The sequence below is a fragment of the Pistacia vera genome, unplaced genomic scaffold (assembly GCF_008641045.1).
Source record: "Pistacia vera cultivar Batoury unplaced genomic scaffold, PisVer_v2 Contig337, whole genome shotgun sequence".
Classification (NCBI taxonomy): Eukaryota; Viridiplantae; Streptophyta; class Magnoliopsida; order Sapindales; family Anacardiaceae; genus Pistacia; species Pistacia vera.
In genome coordinates, this window is record NW_022196154.1 from 820429 (window position 1) to 839950 (window position 19522).

The following is a 19522-nucleotide window of genomic DNA, read 5'->3' on the forward strand; positions in this document are numbered from 1 at the left end:
CATATTACTCATTATGAGGTAGAACGTTTAGTAGATGAATTTTTAAGGAGGGTTGAGCGTCAGAAACTCAAACACAGACAGACCAACTTAAAATGGCTAGAATTTTTTATTTAGGAGTTATAGGGCCCATAATATATCAATGGAAAGCTTGTTTCGAGCCTAACAACATGGCAACTCGGTTCTCTATTTGGGGATGTTTTCGAGCCCAAAATCCACTGTTTCGGCTTGTTTTAGGACCGTTTAAGTTTTTTGCATGTTTTTTCCTATTTTCTTTAAGACGTCATTTTTTAATTAATTTGGATTTTATTTCCTTGTTTATTGGAAGTCTTGTTAAGGTTGGCTCTCACCACCCTACGCAAACATATTATTCATTCTTTTTATGATATTCAATAATTATTCAGATTTTACTTCAAACTTTATGATCCAAGTTTCTGTGATTGAGACTTGTTTATTGATTCTAAAGGTATAATCGAGTGCTAGTCTTGTTGTTATGCTAACTTGCTGCATTATTTTCTCGAGCTCCTATCAAATGAGTTACCAAACAAATAAATGCTTCAAACATTATAAAGTATATTAAACTGAATAGCAAACCATTAGAACAATAACTCACCATTGATTCAACTTAAACTTCTACACACATTTCCTTCAATAGTAACTGGAATTTCGGAATGTGATAATATTCTTTTGAAGAAAAGAGGCTCCTCGTTTTAATTTATGCAATAATTGTAGAGCACATCACTGTAGACACTACTAAAGCAGAATTAGGTTACAATTAACTCAGGAAAGAATTTCTTAAAAGAAAACCAACAATGGGTTAGTTGATGGTAAAGGTTTGGGGCCAAGGGGTTTGCTCCTCCGTGGCCTCAGGTTCGATCACAAGAACGGTTGCTAATATTATTGGCCACAGACTGCAGGGCTTGCCCTGTTTCAAAAGTCTTGTTCGGGGTCGAGGACTAGTCAAAGTGCGCGTAAGTTGGCCCAACACCTTTATAACGAAAAAAAAAAAAAAAAAAAATTCTAAAGAAGAAACATTAAACCAATGATTCAATCAAACAGCAAGAAGATATATATATAACAATTTAGTTGTAATTCGAACAGTATAAATTTATAATTACTTCTAAAGTATGATGAAATCTATTTTTTTTATCCAATAACAAAGAAATAAGAATTACGAGGCTGCTCAGAGTTCTTTAAACAAACTTTCAACTACAAGAACAAATCTAATGACTCCATTACTCACCCAATAAAGCTCCATAGAGCTTTCCCACACAAGACAGTGCCCCTCTCTTAGCAACATGAGGACTCTTATTACAAACAAAAGATGCAAAAAGCCTATATCAGTAAGCTTATGCATCATAATGCATATAAATTTTAGTATAGAAGAAGCTTTTGAAGTTCAATATACTGATATGATGTACACAGGTTGAGTTTGTAATGTGGAAATGTAAAGGGTTGTGTTTGTAAAACAAAGAAAAGGATAATAAGAACGATGACGTTTTAGATTTGTGTAATATAACAATATATGTTATATGTCATCGTTCTCCTCTGTAACAAATTAACAAAAACATAATATACATTCATGTGTTTTGTGAATCGTTAACCCGCATTTTTTCTCTGGTTTATTTCTTGTTTTCTTTCCAGATCTTTCTTGTTTGCTTGATTAAAAACTTTATGGTATAGACTATAGACAAACGTCAATGGCTCATCGATTCTGAATCCTCTAATTTCACTTCAAAATCAGAGATAGAACAAACATGTGCTGGAATTGGAGTCAATTCCAGTATACAGCCATCGCTTCCTACGGTTTCAGTAAAGCTTGGAGAAAGAATTACGTCTTGGTGTTCTCAAATTCTTCCAGCACTTGCATCTCATGATCTTGATGGATTTATAACTGGTGAGAAATTTGTCCACCTATGCTTGTTATTGAAAAGTTTGATAATTCTGAAGATATTATAAAAGGGCCAAACTCTTAGTATTTTAATTGGAAAGAAATGATCAATGTTTGGTAGCTGGTTGTTTTCGTCAATATCTGAAGCTATGTTCAGACATGTAGCAAAATTGTGTAGCTCTTATGAAATTTGGAACACCTTGGAGTTCATTTTCAATCTATTTCAAAGGCTAGGACTCTACATCTAAGAAACCTGTTACAAACTACTAAGAAAGATTCATCTAGCATCAACGAGTATGTCTTGAAAATGAAAGAGTTAGGAGATAGCTGGTATCTAGTGGTGTTAATCTTAGTGATGAGGAGCTTTGTTGTATTTCTAGAGGTCTTGGTCCAGTATGATACAGTGGTTGTTAACTTACTTACATAGTAGTACAGTAAGTATTCAGGAGGCTCAATTTATGCTTCATAGCATGAGATAAGACTGGAACGACAACATAAGTTTGACCAATTTTCATGAACAAATGACATCTGCTTTATTTGCTTCTAGACAGGAATCCAATAACTCACTTGCACCTGTATCTGAACATAAGCCACGCTATCCAACTATCCTCAAATATGGCTATAGTTATCAGTCTGGTACTAATAATAGCACTACAGTAGGAGCACCGAGTTATTTACAGGACAGTGTTGAGTTTGGGAATAACAGTCCTCATAACCACCAAGTTTTTGGTAGACCTTACCACTTCCCTCATGCACAACAGTCTTTATTGGAGGTGCTCAGCTGAATAACAATCCAATGAGGGGAAAAGGTAGAGTAGAGGATTTTTAACCAAAATTAGTGTGTCAAGTGTGTGGGAAAACAGGACACTTTGCCATACAATGCTATCACCGGTTTGATCAAGGTATAGGGATTTGTTGGTCCAAACTAGGTTCTCAACCACAACAATTGGCTACACTTCATCTTCCTCCTTCGAATGTCTCTAATGAAGGTTAAATGCTCCGCTCAGGCTTTGTTTGCAAATGCATCAATCGTTAACTTTCCTGGTTACACATTCAATATCCACAAGTGCAGAACTCTTCCTTCTTTGGTTTGTTTCATGATCAATCTCGTCTGGAGGTCCACCAATACAACACAATTCTCACTGGTTTCTGTCCATCAACTGCAGGAAATCAATCCTCGGTTGTACCTACTTATCATAACATCAACCTTGATGCCTCTAGTAATCTGCCACCGCAAAAGTTCAAAGATATTTTCTCTGGTTCAGCTTCTCATCTGTAACCTACAGCTACTCCACAGACACTCTGTGATCAATCTTAGTATATGGACTCTGGAGCTTCCAATCCATGGTAGCTAATGGATCCAACTTGATGGTTAAGTCTAATTATCCTGGAAATTCCAAGTGCAAGTGGTAAAGGGGAAGCTATTCCAATTACACAATAGGTAGTTATTGATTCCCTCTTTTGATGCTCATAGATTGATTCATCTTAGAGACATTCTATGTGTTTCCCAAAATTGCAAAGAATTTGCTAAGCATTTCACAAATAACTAGAGACATAATGTTATTGTGGAATTTCATGCCGATGTTGTTTGGTAAAGGACAAAAGTAGTGAGCGATATTGCTTCATGGCACTGTTAAGGATGCTGTATCAACTTGAACTTTCTCATGCTGTCACCTCCACTCCACAATTCACTGGTTCTACTGCTACTGCGTTTTTGTCCTCATCAGAAGCTAATTCTTTTTCAAGTGTTGATAATAATAAAGTTGCTCCAGATTCAAGTGGCTAGTTATCAGTCTACTGCTGGTTATCAATCTACTGTGTATGTAATGCTGCTGAAGAATTGAATAAAGTTGCTACAGTTTCTGTGGCAAGTACTGATAATAGTGAGAGTGTCTCTGAATCAAATATCATGTTCTTAGCTCTATGGTGCATTTATACTGCTGCAAAATTAAATAAATCTGGTGTATGTATAGCTGCTAAGAATTGAATAAAGTTGGTGCAGTTTCTTTTCAAGTCTGATAATAGTGAGATGTCTTTGATCAATAATAAGGTTCTTAGCTCTACTGATGCTGTTATATTGTTCAAAATTAAATAAATCTCAATGTAGACTTACTTTTGCTATGGCATGCAAGGTTAGGACACCACAATAGTCAAACTCTTCGTGTTGTGCTAGACAAATTGTGTAAAACAACAGTTGCAATGCAATACCAGTTTTTTTTGTGAGGCTTGTCAGTATGGAAAACTTCACAATGTATTTTCCTGCATCTTCTTCCAAAGCATCAACTCTTTAGAGTTAATTCACTCTGATCTACGGGGACCAACTCTACCACATCCAAGAAGGTTATAAAACTATATTATCTTTGTTGATGACTATAGTCGTTTTAAATGGATATATCCTTTAAAACTCAAGTCTGAAGCTTACACAACCTTTGTCCAATTTCATTATTTTATGAGAAGCAATTAAACCACAAATAAAGCACTGCAAACTGATTGGGAGGTGAATTCAAAGCTTTTACTGGTTTCTTCACATCATGGAACCTATTTAGACATTCTTGCCCTATCTCCACCAACAAAATGGAAAGTGGAGAGAAAGCATAGATCCATCATCGAATTTGGTCTCTCACTATTGCTCATGCTGGGATGCCATTAACCTACTGGTGGGCTAACTTTAGTACATCCACCTACCTTCTCAACAGACTCCAACGTCGGTCCTTGATTTTGCATCTTCATATGTTGTCTTGTTCAATAAGAGCCTGACTATAATGAACTCAATGGTTGCAGTTGTTACTGCTATAACAAGCACAAATTTGCGTTTCACATAGAAAAATGTGCTTTTCTTGGTTATAGCCTCACCCATAAAGCTACTTATGCCTAAATCAAAGGGTCGAATTTATATTGTCAAGCAAGTGAGATTTAATGAGCTTGATTTCCCTTTCAAAAGTGGCTTTACTTCTGAGAATGTGACACTGGTAGAAGGTGAGTCTATGGTTGCAGTTCACCTTCTTCATCCTGGAGCCTTCCACTAAATCGTAGGTTTGTTTGAGTTGCCAGCGGCCTCTCATGAGGTGTCAGAGCTTTTTCCAGATCTTTCTTCCTACTTGTTTCCATGATCAACCAGTTGACTTACCTGAAGTACCAATGGTCTCACATGAGTTGTCAGGTTCTAATCCAACAGGTGATTCCTCAGAGTATAATGCCACTCCTATTTTACACTCTTCTGCATCCAGTCTGTTGAAAATGGGGTTCATCATAATGTATTTCCACAGCAGCATCATTTCCAAATAATCCTCCATCTGAGCCTAACTTACACTCTTCAGCAGCTTCTGTCCATTCTATTGAGGACGTGTTTGAACATAACTTGTCTCTTGCATAAACTTCAACTCCTAATCGTTTTACCTCTGATCTGGTTCCTATTGATTCAAATTCAGACTTGAATGTACACCCTATGCTAACCAGGTTAAAGACTGGTACTAGACCTATCCAAAGGTATGTTGCTTATCCAGTTGTGTTATCTTCAATTGCTATTTTGCCAGAACCAAGATTAGTTACTGAGGCACTAAAAATTCAAGAATGGAGACAAGCTATGTCATCTGAGTATCAACCCTTATTGAAAAATGATACATGGGAGTTGGTTCCATATAAAGAAGGAATGAATGTTGTTGGAAGTAAGTGGGTCTTTAAGACCAAATTAAACTCTGATGGTACCCTCCAAAAATATAAAGCTAGGCTGGTAGCCAAAGGCTTTCAACAGACTCCTGGATTGGATTATTTTGACACCTTCTCTCCAATGGTTAAAGTAGCTACTATTAGGGTAATGATGTCCTTGGCAGTTCATCAAAGGTGGGATATTCAGTAGTTGGATGTGAATAACGCATTTCTAAATGGTGAGCTAATAGAAAAAGTCTTCATGCTACCTTCGGAAGGGTACTCTGAGTTTGAATTACATAAACATAATTCACAGCAAGTGTGCAGATTGCAGAAGACATTATATGGCCTTAAGCAAGCTCCTAAAGCTTGGTTTGATAAACTCAAATCTGTACTGATTGGTTGGGGCTTTGTTAATTCAGTATCCGATGTCAGTCTCTTCTTTGATAAACAAGGTTCTACTATTATGTATTTACTTGTGTATGTGGATGACATATTGGTGATTGGAAATGATGATCATCTGATTTCCAAACTAATAGCAGATTTGAATGTTACGTTTGCTCTAAAGACATTAGGTTCGGTCCAATATTTCCTAGGCTTTGAAGTCAATCAAAATTCATCTAGTTTACTTCTTACATAGACTAAATATGCTCAAGATTTACTCACAAAGGCAGGGATGACAGACTGTAAGCCTTGTTCTACACCAATGGCCACTGGTCTCAAACTTAGTTCAACAGATAGTAAAGTGTTTGATCAGCCCACTCTATATATGAGCATTGTCGGGGGGTTACAATATTTGACTTTATCCAAGCCAAACCTTACATTTGCTGTAAATAAACTTAGTCAATATTTACAACAGCCCACCAAAGTTCATTGGACTGCCTGTAAACGTGTTCTATGATATGTGAAAGGCACTCTGACATATGGTATTCTTTTCACCAGGAAGAAGGTTTTTGCCTTGGAAGCATTTGCTGATACAAATTGGGTTGGGGATGAAATGGATAGACGTTCCACCAGTGGATATACTGTCTGTTTAGGAGGTAATCTTGTTCAGTGGTCTTCTAGGAAACAAAAAGTAGTTTCTTTATCTTCAACTGAGGTTGNAATAGTTTGACCAATTTTCATGAACAAATGACATCTGCTTTATTTGCTTCTAGACAGGAATCCAATAACTCACTTGCACCTGTATCTGAACATAAGCCACTGCTATCCAACTATCCTCAAATATTAGGCTATAGTTATCAGTCTGGTACTAATAATAGCACTACAGTAGGAGCACCGAGTTATTCTACAGGAACATGTGTTGAGTTTGGGAATAACAGTCCTCATAACCACCAAGTTTTTGGTAGACCTTACCACTTCCCTCATGCACAACAGTCTTTACTGGAGGTGCTCAGCTGAATAACAATCCAATGAGGGGAAAAGGTAGAGGTAGAGGATTTTTCAAATCAAAATTAGTGTGTCAAGTGTGTGGGAAAACAGGACACTTTGCCATACAATGCTATCACCGGTTTGATCAAGAGTATTAGGGATTTGTTGGTCCAAACTAGGTTCTCAACCACAACCAATTGGCTACACTTCATCTGTTCCTCCTTCGAATGTCTCTAATGAAGGTTTAAATGCTCCAGCTCAGGCTTTGTTTGCAAATGCATCTAATCATGTTAACTTTCCTGGTTACACATTCAATAATCCACAAGTGCAGAACTCTTCCTTCTTTGGTTTGTTTCATGATCAATCTGCGTCTGGAGGTCCACCAATACAACACAATTCTACTGGTTTCTGTCCATCAACTGCAGGAAATCAATCCTCGGTTGTACCTACTTATCATAACATCAACCTTGATGCCTCTAGTAATCTGCCACCGCAAAATGTCAAAGATATTTTCTCTGGTTCAGCTTCTCATCTGTAACCTACAGCTACTCCACAGACACTCTGTGATCAATCTTAGTATATGGACTCTGGAGCTTCCAATCACATGGTAGCTAATGGATCCAACTTGATGGTTAAGTCTAATTATCCTGGAAATTCCAAGGTGCAAGTAGGTAAGAGGGAAGCTATTCCAATTACACAAATAGGTACGCTATTGATTCCCTCTTTTGATGCTCATAGATTGATTCATCTTAGAGACATTCTATGTGTTCCCAAAATTGCAAAGAATTTGCTAAGCATTTCACAAATAACTAGAGACAATAATGTTATTGTGGAATTTCATGCCGATTGTTGTTTGGTAAAGGACAAAAGTAGTAGAGCGATATTGCTTCATGGCACTGTTAAGGATGGACTGTATCAACTTGAACTTTCTCATGCTGTCACCTCCACTCCACAATTCACTGGTTCTACTGCTACTGCGTTTTTGTCCTCATCAGAAGCTAATTCTGTTTCAAGTGTTGATAATAATAAAGTTGCTCCAGATTCAAATGTGGCTAGTTATCAGTCTACTGCTGGTTATCAATCTACTGCTGTATGTAATGCTGCTGAAGAATTGAATAAAGTTGCTACAGTTTCTGTTGCAAGTACTGATAATAGTGAGAGTGTCTCTGAATCAAATAATCATGTTCTTAGCTCTATTGGTGCATATTATACTGCTGCAAAATTAAATAAATCTGGTGTATGTAATGCTGCTAAAGAATTGAATAAAGTTGGTACAGTTTCTATTTCAAGTACTGATAATAGTGAGAATGTCTTTGAATCAAATAATGAGGTTCTTAGCTCTACTGATGCATGTTATACTGTTGCAAAATTAAATAAATCTACAAGTGTAGACTTACTTTTGCTATGGCATGCAAGGTTAGGACACCACAATAGTCGAACTCTTCGTGTTGTGCTAGACAAATTGGATGTAAAACAACAGTTGCAATGCAATAACAGTTTTTTATGTGAGGCTTGTCAGTATGGAAAACTATCACAATGTTATTTTCCTGGGCATCTTCTTCAAAGCATCAACCTCTTTAGAGTTAATTCACTCTGATCTACGGGGACCAACTCTACCACATCCAAGAAGGTTATAAAACTATATTATCTTTGTGATGACTATAGTCGTTTTAAATGGATATATCCTTTAAAACTCAAGTCTGAAGCTTACACAACCTTTGTCCAATTTCATTATTTTATGAGAAAGCAATTAAACCACAAATAAAGCACTGCAAACTGATTGGGAGGTGAATTCAAAGCTTTTACTGGTTTCTTCACATCATGGAACCTATTTAGACATTCTTGCCCTATCTCCACCAACAAAATGGAAAGTGGAGAGAAAGCATAGATCCATCATCGAATTTGGTCTCTCACTATTGGCTCATGCTGGGATGCCATTAACCTACTGGTGGGCTAACTTTAGTACATCCACCTACCTTCTCAACAGACTCCAACGTCGGTCCTTGATTTTGCATCTTCATATGTTGTCTTGTTCAATAAAGAGCCTGACTATAATGAACTCAAGTTGGTTGCAGTTGTTACCTTTGCCCTATAACAAGCACAAATTTGCGTTTCACATAGAAAAATGTGCTTTTCTTGGTTATAGCCTCACCCATAAAGTACTTATGCCTAAACTCAAAGGGTCGAATTTATATTGTCAAGCAAGTGAGATTTAATGAGCTTGATTTCCCTTTCAAAAGTGGCTTTACTTCTGAGAATGTGACACTGTTAGAAGTGAGTCTATGGTTGCAGTTCACCTTCTTCATCCTGGAGCCTTCCACTAAATCTGTAGGTTTGTTTGAGTTGCCAGCGGCCTCTCATGAGGTGTCAGAGCTTTTTCCAGATCTTTCTTCCTACTTGTTTCCATGATCAACCAGTTGACTTACCTGAAGTACCAATGGTCTCACATGAGTTGTCAGGTTCTAATCCAACAGGTGATTCCTCAGAGTATAATGCCACTCCTATTTTACACTCTTCTGCATCCAGTCTGTTGAAAATGGTGGTTCATCATAATGTATTTCCACAGCAGCATCATTTCCAAATAATCCTCCATCTGAGCCTAACTTACACTCTTCAGCAGCTTCTGTCCATTCTATTGAGGACGTGTTTGAACATAACTTGTCTCTTGCATAAACTTCAACTCCTAATCGTTTTACCTCTGATCTGGTTCCTATTGATTCAAATTCAACTTGAAGTACACCCTATGCTAACCAGTTAAAGACTGTACTAGACCTATCCAAAGGTTATGTTGCTTATCCAGTTGTGTTATCTTCAATTGCTATTTTGCCAGAACCAAGATTAGTTACTGAGGCACTAAAAATTCAAGAATGGAGACAAGCTATGTCATCTGAGTATCAACCCTTATTGAAAAATGATACATGGGAGTTGGTTCCATAAAGAAGGAATGAATGTTGTTGGAAGTAAGTGGGTCTTTAAGACCATTAAACTCTGATGGTACCCTCCAAAATATAAAGCTAGGCTGGTAGCCAAAGGCTTTCAACAGACTCCTGGATTGGATTATTTTGACACCTTCTCTCCAATGGTTAAAGTAGCTACTATTAGGGTAATGATGTCCTTGGCAGTTCATCAAAGGGGATATTCAGTAGTTGGATGTGAATACGCATTTCTAAATGGTGAGCTAATAGAAAAAGTCTTCATGCTACCTTCGGAAGGTTACTTGAGTTTGAATTACTAACATAATTCACACAAGTGTGCAGATTGCAGAGACATTATATGCCTTAAGCAAGCTCCTAAAGCTTGGTTTGATAAACTCAAATCTGTACTGATGTGGGGCTTTGTTAATTCAGTATCCGATGTCAGTCTCTCTTTGATAAACAAGGTTCTACTATTATGTATTTACTTGTGTTTGTGGAGACATATTGGTGTTGGAAATGATGATCATCTGATTTCCAAACTAATAGCATTTTGAATGTTACGTTTGCTCTAAAGACATTAGGTTCGGTCCAATATTTCCTAGGCTTGAAGTCAATCGAAATTCATTTAGTTTACTTCTTACACAGACTAAATATGCTCAAGATTTACTCCACGGCAGGGATGACAGACTGTAAGCCTTGTTCTACACCAATGGCCACTGGTCTCAACCTTGTTCAACAGATAGTAAAGTGTTTGATCAGCCCACTCTATATATGAGCATTGTCGGGGGTTACAATATTGACTTTATCCAAGCCAAACCTTACATTTGCTGTAAATAACCTAGTCATATTTACAACAGCCACCAAGTTCATTGGACTGCCTGTAAACGTGTTCTATGATATGTGAAAGGCACTCTGACATATGGTATTCTTTTCACCAGGAGAAGGTTTTTGCCTTGGAAGCATTTGCTGATACAGATTGGGTTGGGGATGAAATGGATAGACGTTCCACCAGTGGATATACTGTCTGTTTAGAGGTAATCTTGTTCAGTGGTCTTCTAGGAAACAAAAAGTAGTTTCTTTATCTTCAACTGAGGCTGAGTATCGGTCACTTAGCCGACTGCCACTGAAGTAGTTTGGATTCAAAATTTGTTAAAAAGAACTTGGCATTCAATCAGTAACATTCTAGTGATTGGTGTGATAATATGAGTGCTGGAGCACTCTCATCTAATCCTGTTTTTCATGCTCGGACAAAGCACATTGAAATTGATGTGCACTTTGTCCGAGAGCTGTTACAAGACGATTGTTGATGGTTCAATATTTGCTTTAGAATGTCAATGGCAGATATATTAACCAAAGCACTTCCTAGTTCTCGATTTGCTATGCTCCGGACAAGTTAATGTTACAGATACTTTACCAAGTGATGACACTAGTGCAGTACTGAAGTTCTAAATGAAGAATCTAATTACTGTTCATGAAACAAGTGATATGACGAAGTGTTACTCTGTTTTTTGTGTTCAATTGTTGGAACTATAGTCTTGGAAGAATTAGAGTGATAAGCTTGAAGATTGTTTGTTTACGGAGGATAATAGTTTAAGAAGCCAGCTTGGGAGTGTTAGTTGCAAGGTGTTCATGAAAAGGTGATATGAAGAGTCACTAGTGTTACTCTGTTTTTCTCTGTGTTACTTATTTTTCTGTATTTATTTTTTGTGATCAAATGCTGGAAGTACAATACTGCAGAATTAGGATGGAAAGCTTGAAGATTGTTCAGTTTACGGGAGGATATTAGTACGAAGATAGCTTGTTGAAGTTCAGTATACTGATATGATGTACGCAAGGTTGAGTTTTTAATGTTGGAAATGTAGAAGGTTGTTTGTTTGCAACAAAGAAAAAGGATAATAAAGAAACGATGACGTTTTAGATTTGTGTAATATAACAGAATATCTGTTATATAAGTCATCATTCTCCTTTGTAACAAATTAACAAAAACATAATATACATTCATGTGTTTTCTAGTGAATCGTTAACCGCTTTTTTTCTCTAGTTTATTTCTTGTTTTCTTTCCAGATATTTCTTGTTTGCTTGATTAAAAACTTTCATAAATGAGTAACTAAACAATTAGAAATATCAAAGGGTAATATATAATTTTCAAGAGAGCATATTAGTAACTATGTTCATCAATTTATTAGTAATACACAAAAAGTACCTACAATTAAATCAAACATCATGTAAAAAAACCAATAATTTGGAACCAAATTGCTGTAAAGAAGCAGTAAAAATAAGTTTCCACACTTTTTGAACATATCATAGTTTGTTTTCATTTTATTGTATTTTTGATAAATTTCCAGAGAAATTAATTCTCTCATGGCAACTATGAAGGAAAATTCGTAGCAGAAGCAACCATATGAACAATGGTAAAATCTAGTTTTTAATTCAGCTTTAAAGAAGATGAACTCACTCGTATCTCTTTCATGTATGATGGACTCTCAGGTACTATTTTGAACTTGTACAAAATTAAATAGAAGTCTAGTTGTAATTTCAGCTTTAAGAGAAGATGAACTCGTATTTCTTTCATGTTGATAGACTCTCAGGTAACTATTTTGAACTTGTATAAATTATAAATAGAATTTCAGTTGTTAATATCGGATTTAAGAGAAGATAAACACACCTCTGCAATTAAATTTATTGGAATTTTGAATGCATTAGAGAATGTTTTTTAAGAAACAAACAGAATGAATTTATCAGAAAAAGGTTACATATTCATAAGTGATCCCCATATTGTTGCTAGGTGGAATAGCTTTGGCATGGTTAATAGTAGATGATGTTTTACTCATAAGCAACCAAACCACTTTAAAAAGTCTTTCTTGTTCTTTGTTATTTTATGTTAGTTACTACACATTCATCACTGTACTTTCCATTGCCGATCCATCAGGATTACGCACACATCTTACGTTCTACTAACATTGTCAATCACGTATCTCTGATTAGTGTAAATCCTTGCATCAACAATGTTAAATATATAATTCATCTCATATTTGGCAATTTGAAATATATATGATTATAGTTTGCGCATGGAGATAAGAAATGGTTTTTTTTGTGTTGAAGAATAAAAGAGAAGAGAAAAAAATGTTGAATAAGAGAGGACCAATATGGTCAACATACATAAGAGAGGTCAATGGTGAATGCATAGTATGAACTCTGGTTAAATTTTAATTTACCAAAAAAAAAAAAAAAAAAAAAAGCGTAAGTCAATTGTCCATTTAATGACCACTAGAAAACACGAAATAATTAGCATACAAAATAATATACTCTACACATCTAATGTATTAATTGAAGAAATAATAAAAAATTTAATGATTTATCACCTTTCAAAATGTTTTTTTTTTTTTTTTTTTGGTACTTATCCTTATACACTTGCTAATTGTTACAAGGTTGAAAGAGAAACAGAAATGCGAGGAGTCAAGGACAAGTTGAGTCTTTCTTGCCATTGACTGATTAAATGAACTGCGTTGGGCTTGAACTAATTGACTATCACTGCTTTAAATATTTGTGAAGATGCAAGCGTAGAAAGGATTTAAATATTACTCTTCTCTTTTATATATTGTGAATAAAAGAAATGAAATGAAGCCAAGAAGAGGCAAAGTGTTAGACCCTTAAGAAGTGATGGTAGGCATGTGGCTTTCATTCTTGGCCACAACCTTGCCAAGACAGTGCATGGGTGTATGCTAAATAAGGATGGGTGATATCAGTCATGAGGTGTTTGATTATTGGGGTGCCAAGCACACACTAATGCGACAATCATATAGGTTGGCAGGTGTGAGCACTTGCAAGCTTAAACATGCACGCGCATGCATGTGTTTGCATGGGTGTTGGGTGCCCATAAGCAGGTCCAGTAGTGCACGGATTGGGATGTGCACAAACAGGTGAAGTGAGTAGCAAGTTGCTGAGTACACGCACAAGGGTAGACAGTAGTGTGCATGGGGTGCATGTGGGTGGGCATGCACTAGACTGATGGGATGCTCAGACAACGCTGCATGGTTGTTGGACAAAGGTTGTGGAACAGTTAAGTGTGTCTAGATAAGACCTGTATGTGGCCAACTGCTTGGTAACTACTGTGTAGGTTGTAATTGTTGCTGTAACCATCATGTAACTGCTTTGCCAATATTTATATAAGGCAACCAGGTTGTATTATTAGGGAGAGAGATGGGATATGGGTGTGTATTCCTTTATTGTAACTTGAATGCTTTATCTGTGAGTGGGAATCAGATTGTAATAGTAGGAAACACTGTGGATGCATTCTAGTTATCCTTGTATTTGTTATACATAATATAAGGTTAGGTTTTCCTGTATATATTATGCATTATGTTTCAGTAGTCTCTCTTGCATATTGTTGCTATAATTTGTGGCAGGGATACGCACACTTGGGGAAGGCTGAAAAGCGCTTGTTGTGCTTATGCTGAGCAGTGACTAGAAGAGAGTTTAGGCCTTGTGACATTGATATTAGAGCTAGGTTTAACTAGGTTTGTTCTTGAAATTTTCTTCTTCTTGTTTCATGTCAAGAAGGGTTGAGATGGAAGCATTAAGGGATAGAGTGACTCGGTTGGAAGAACTGATGGGTGAAAATCAAGATGGCCAGACTATGACCATCAATGAGAGACTTGATCAAACTAATCAGAGTTTCAAAATTCTCTATAAGCAATTTATAGAATTGTTGAATTTGACCAACAAGAGACTTGATGCCCTAGAGAATGATAATGTCTTGTTGAAGCATGCTATTCCTCGTAGTTTTGATTGGGGAAGTACAACCAAGATTAGAGTACCTGAACGTAAGGCTTTTTAGGGTGCTAGAAATGCCAAGGAGTTGGAAAAATTCTTATGAGATATGGTGTAGTATTTTGCGGATGCAAAAGGTGATGTCAAGAAGGTTTAATAACCAGCATGTATTTGGCTAGTGATGCTAACTTGTGGTGGCACACGGTTGCAGATGATGTGAGTGCGGGTAGACCCAAGGTTGATACTTGGAACAGATTCAAAAGGAATTGAAGGATCAATTTTTGTCGGGGAATACATCATGGAATGCTAGCGATCGGATGAAAAGCTCCAGCAAAAGGCTATTGTGAGGGAGTATGTAAAGGGATTTAGTTCCTGTTGTTAGCATTAAAAATATCAAAGGAGGACAGTTGTTAACTTCATGTCAGGCTTGCAAGGTTGGGCGCAAGTGTAATTGAGAAAGCAAAAGGTGCAGGATTTGCCTAATGTGATTGCTGTTGCTGATAGGTTAGTAGACTTAAAAATAATAAGGAGAAGAGCCTATTGTTGCAGCAAGGATCATTGGAGTTTAAAGGAAGCAAGAGAAAGACTTTAGTTTCAAAAGAAAAATTCAACCATGATAAGGGAAAGGCAATTGGTGGCAACAATTTTTCTAAGGATAATAAAGAGGACAAAGCAATGTCCTGCTGTTTTATTTGTGGAGGACCACACATGAAAGGGATTGCCCAAAGAGAGAGAGCTTAATGCTTGATTGGTGAGAGAGGGAGTCTAGTGGGTGAGCCGATTGCATGAACCCGATGTGATGAATGCTATAAGGAAAGATGGGTTTAGAGACGGAAAGGGTGTTATTTACCTTGGAGTTGTGAGCAAGGGTGTTTCTGAAATACTCTATCGTTTGTTGATATGAAAGTGAAGGACAGTCAGGTTAAGCCTTGTTAGATAGGGAGCAACTCATAATTTTGTGGCAGACAAAGTTGTTTCAAAGTGGGGCTAGCACATTCCAAGAGTCCCACAATGGTGAAGGCTGTTAATTCTAGTGTAGCGGGTGACTGGAAAGCCTCAATGTGCATGTATGTGTGGTTGTTGGACAGGTAAGATCAACTTGGCTGTTGTTCCATTGGATGACTTTGATATCATTTTGGGGATGAGTTCTTCAAAGCAACAAAGGGTTAGTGATGCCGACCTGAATGGTATGATGATTAAGCATGAATCAAGCCCTTGTTTTGTGTCATGTTGTTCACCTGAAGATAGTAGCAACGGACAGTCAAAGCTTACCACTATTTCAGCCACGTAGGAAACGTGGGTTGAAAGGGTAGGAAACTTATTGGCAGCAGATAGAGTTGAAACCTGATAAAAAGGTGAGGTATTGGATGTAGTGGTAGAGTATATTACATGAGTTTTTTGATGTGATGCCACGGGAGTTGCCCAAAGAAGTTCCTCCAAGATGGGCTATCAATCACAAAATCAGTTAGAACTAGGGGCATTTTCCACCTGCTCATTCACCATATAGGATGTCTCCTATGGAGTTGAAAAGAACTCCGAAAATAGCTTAATGGTTACTTGAAGCAGTGTTGTGAGACATTCAAAGGCTCATTTCGGTGCTTTGTGTTGTTTCAAAAGAAGCAACATGGATCACTTTGGATGTGTGTCGACTATAGGGCTTTAAACAAGGTTACAATCCGGAACAAGTATCTTATTCCCTTGTTCAAGATCTCATGGACAGTTGAGTGGAGCTTTAGTTTTCACTAAATTAGATTGCGGCCAGGGTATGGCAAGTCAAAATTGTTGCGGGAGATGAGTAAGACACTTTGTGTGACAAGGTATTGGTTCAATGAATTTCTAATCAGCCGTTTGGCTTGACAAATGTACCAGTCATTATGTATTTGATGAATGATGTGTTATATGAGTTCTTGGATAATTTTGTGGTTGTATATCTAGATGATATTGTTATCTATAGTCGATTTGGATCAAGATTTGGTTCATTGAGAAGGGTATTGATGCGGTTGAGAGAGCATCAATTGTATGTAAAGATGGAGAAATGTAAGTTTGCTAGACAGAAGAGATCTGTTCTTGGGGCACTGGTGAATAGGCCAAGTGAGGATGGATCCGAAGAAGGTGCAGACAATTGTGGAATGGTCAGCTCCTACAAAGGTACTCGGTTGAGCATCTTTGGGTTAGCAAACTATTACCACAAGTATTTCGGAGTACTCAAGGAAGGTAGCATCGTTGAGATGTTGTGAGAAAGGGCAACGGTTGGAGTGGACAGAATCATGGCATGACTCAATAAGTTGAAGGAAGCCATTGCAGAAGATGTTGAGGTTGCCTAATTTTGAGTTACCATTCGAAGAGCATACAGATGCCTGAGAAAGCTATTGATGGGTGTTGGTACAGGAGGGACATCCTGTAGTTTTGAGAGTCGAAAGTTGAATGGGCAGAGCAGCGGTATTTTACACATGAGAAAGATGGTGGTTTGTGTGCATAGTTTGCAGGTTAGAGGGTGTATTGTTGGGACAAAGTTTGTGGTGATAACCTAAGGCACAACATTTCTTTTAGACATAGAAGAAGTTGTCCCAAAAAACAGGTCCGGTGGCAAGAATTTTGGTTGAATATACAGGCAACATAAGCTCGGGAGGGACAATAAGTTGCGTGCTTTGAGCAGGAAAAAGTGATTGCTGCTCTATATGCAATAATATGTGGGAATCTGCATGTTGGATAGGTTACGAGTGGTGCCCAATAGGATGAGTAAAGGACTTGTTGACATAGTTTCATGATGGATACGACGATATTGGTTAGAGTATGGATTGTTGTATGCCAAAGGGGATATATTGTATGTTCCAAACAAGGGTGGATTGCGACGACTGCTGTTGAACAAGGATGCACCATAGGCAGGTCATCTTGATTGAGAAAGAACTTTGGTTTTGTTGACAAGAGATATTATTGGCCTAAGATGGAAGCCGATATTGAATCTATTGAAGACTTGTTTGTATGTCAATTAGACAAGACAGTAAGGAGGAAGGTAGCAGGGTTGTTGCAGCCAGCCATTCCAGAGAGGCCTTTGATGTTAGCCTCTCTTGACTTTATCAGTGGGGTCCCAAGGTAGATAAGGCAAGTTCCTTGTCTTTGTTGTGGTGGATAGGTTTTCAAAATATGCAGTTTGTGGTAGCCCCGGATGCTTGTACAGCGAGACAATTGCTACTTTGTTTATAAAAAGTGGTGAAGTATTTTGGAGTGCTAGTAGACTTGGTAGTAACCGAGATGCAAGGTTGGACAATTTTGAACTGCTTTTTAATATGATAGGAAAATAAATTTAGGTTCTCAGCTAATATCCATAAACGATGTCAGACGAACGGATGAATGCATTGCTGGAGGAATATCTTTGGCATTATGTGACGGCTAACAATGAAATTGGTAGAGTTTTTAGACTATGTGCAATTTGCTAATCTTCATAAATCGTCTTTGATAGAGCTAAGTACCTTTGAGTTGGTGTTGGGGCAACAGCCTTTGACGCCTATAGAGATTGCAAAGCAACTAGTAGGGGGGAAATTTCCTGCTGTTGATAAGTGGCTAAGTTAAGGCAACAACTTATAGATCAAGCTTAAGATAGTTTGCGGAAGGACACATAATGATGAAGAAGTATCTAATATTAGAGGAGACCCTTAGAGTTTGACGTAGGTGATCAGGTGCTACTCAAACTCACTCCTCAGATTTGGAAGAAACACAATAGGAAGAGGGTGCACAAAGCATTGGTCCCGAAATATGACGGACCATTTGAGGTGTAGCAAAGTGGGTGGGGTGCTTATAAGTTGAAGCTGTGGAATGGATCAAGGTGCATCCTACATTTCATGTGAGTTTCTTGAAACCATTCCATGAAGACAAAGATGATTATTCAAGGACCTAAGCTAAGAGAGCTCCTCATATGATTAGACACGTTTGATGATAAAATTGAGAAGATTTTAGATCATGGAGGATGGGATAGCGTAAGAAGAACGCTGAATTGAGTATTTGGTGAAATGGAAGAGGGGTAAGACAATGAAGTTTGTGGGAAAGGATATGATTTGTGGTAGCTTGAGGAGATTGTGTAGGAGTACATTTTAACTGTTCCAACAAGGAATCGGGTTCTTTGGTGGGGGTGGTTGTTAGACCTTTAAGAAGTGATGGGTAGACGTGTGGCTTTCATCCTTGGCCAAAACCTTGCAGGACAGTGCATGGGGTTGCTAAATAAGGATGGGTGATATCAGTCATGAGTGTTTGAGCGTTGGGGCGCAAGCACACACACTGTGCGATAATCAATAGGTTGGCGGGTGTGGGCACTGCAAACTTAAACATGACCGCAGGCATGTGTTAGCATGGGTGTGGGTGCCTATGAGCAAGTCAAGCAGTGCACGGGATGGGACGTGCACAAAAGGTGAAGTGAGCAGCAAGTTGCTGAGTACACGCACAAGGCAGGCAGTAGTGTGCGAGGGGTGAATGTGGGCATGCACTAGATTGATGGGATGCATCAGACAAAGCTGCATGGTTGTGTGGACAAAGGCTGTGGATAGTTAAGTGTGTCTAGATAAAACCTGTATGTGGCCAACTACTTGGTAACTACTATGTAGGTTGTAACTGTTGTTGTAACCATCATGTAACTACTTTGCAATATTTATATAAGGTAAACAGGTTGTTATTGGGAGAGGAGGGGATATGGGTGTGTATTCCTTTATTGTAACTTGAGTGCTTTCATCTGAGTGGAATCGAGTTAACAGTAGGAAACACTATGGGTGCATTCTAGTTATTCTTGTATTTGTTGTACATAATATAAGGTTGGTTTCCTATATTGTGTGCATTACGTTTCGGTAGTCCTCTCTGTATATTGTGCTATAATCTAGGCGAGGATAAGCCACACTTGGGGAAGGCTGACAAGCGCTTGGGTGCTTGTGCTGAGCAGTGTCTAGAA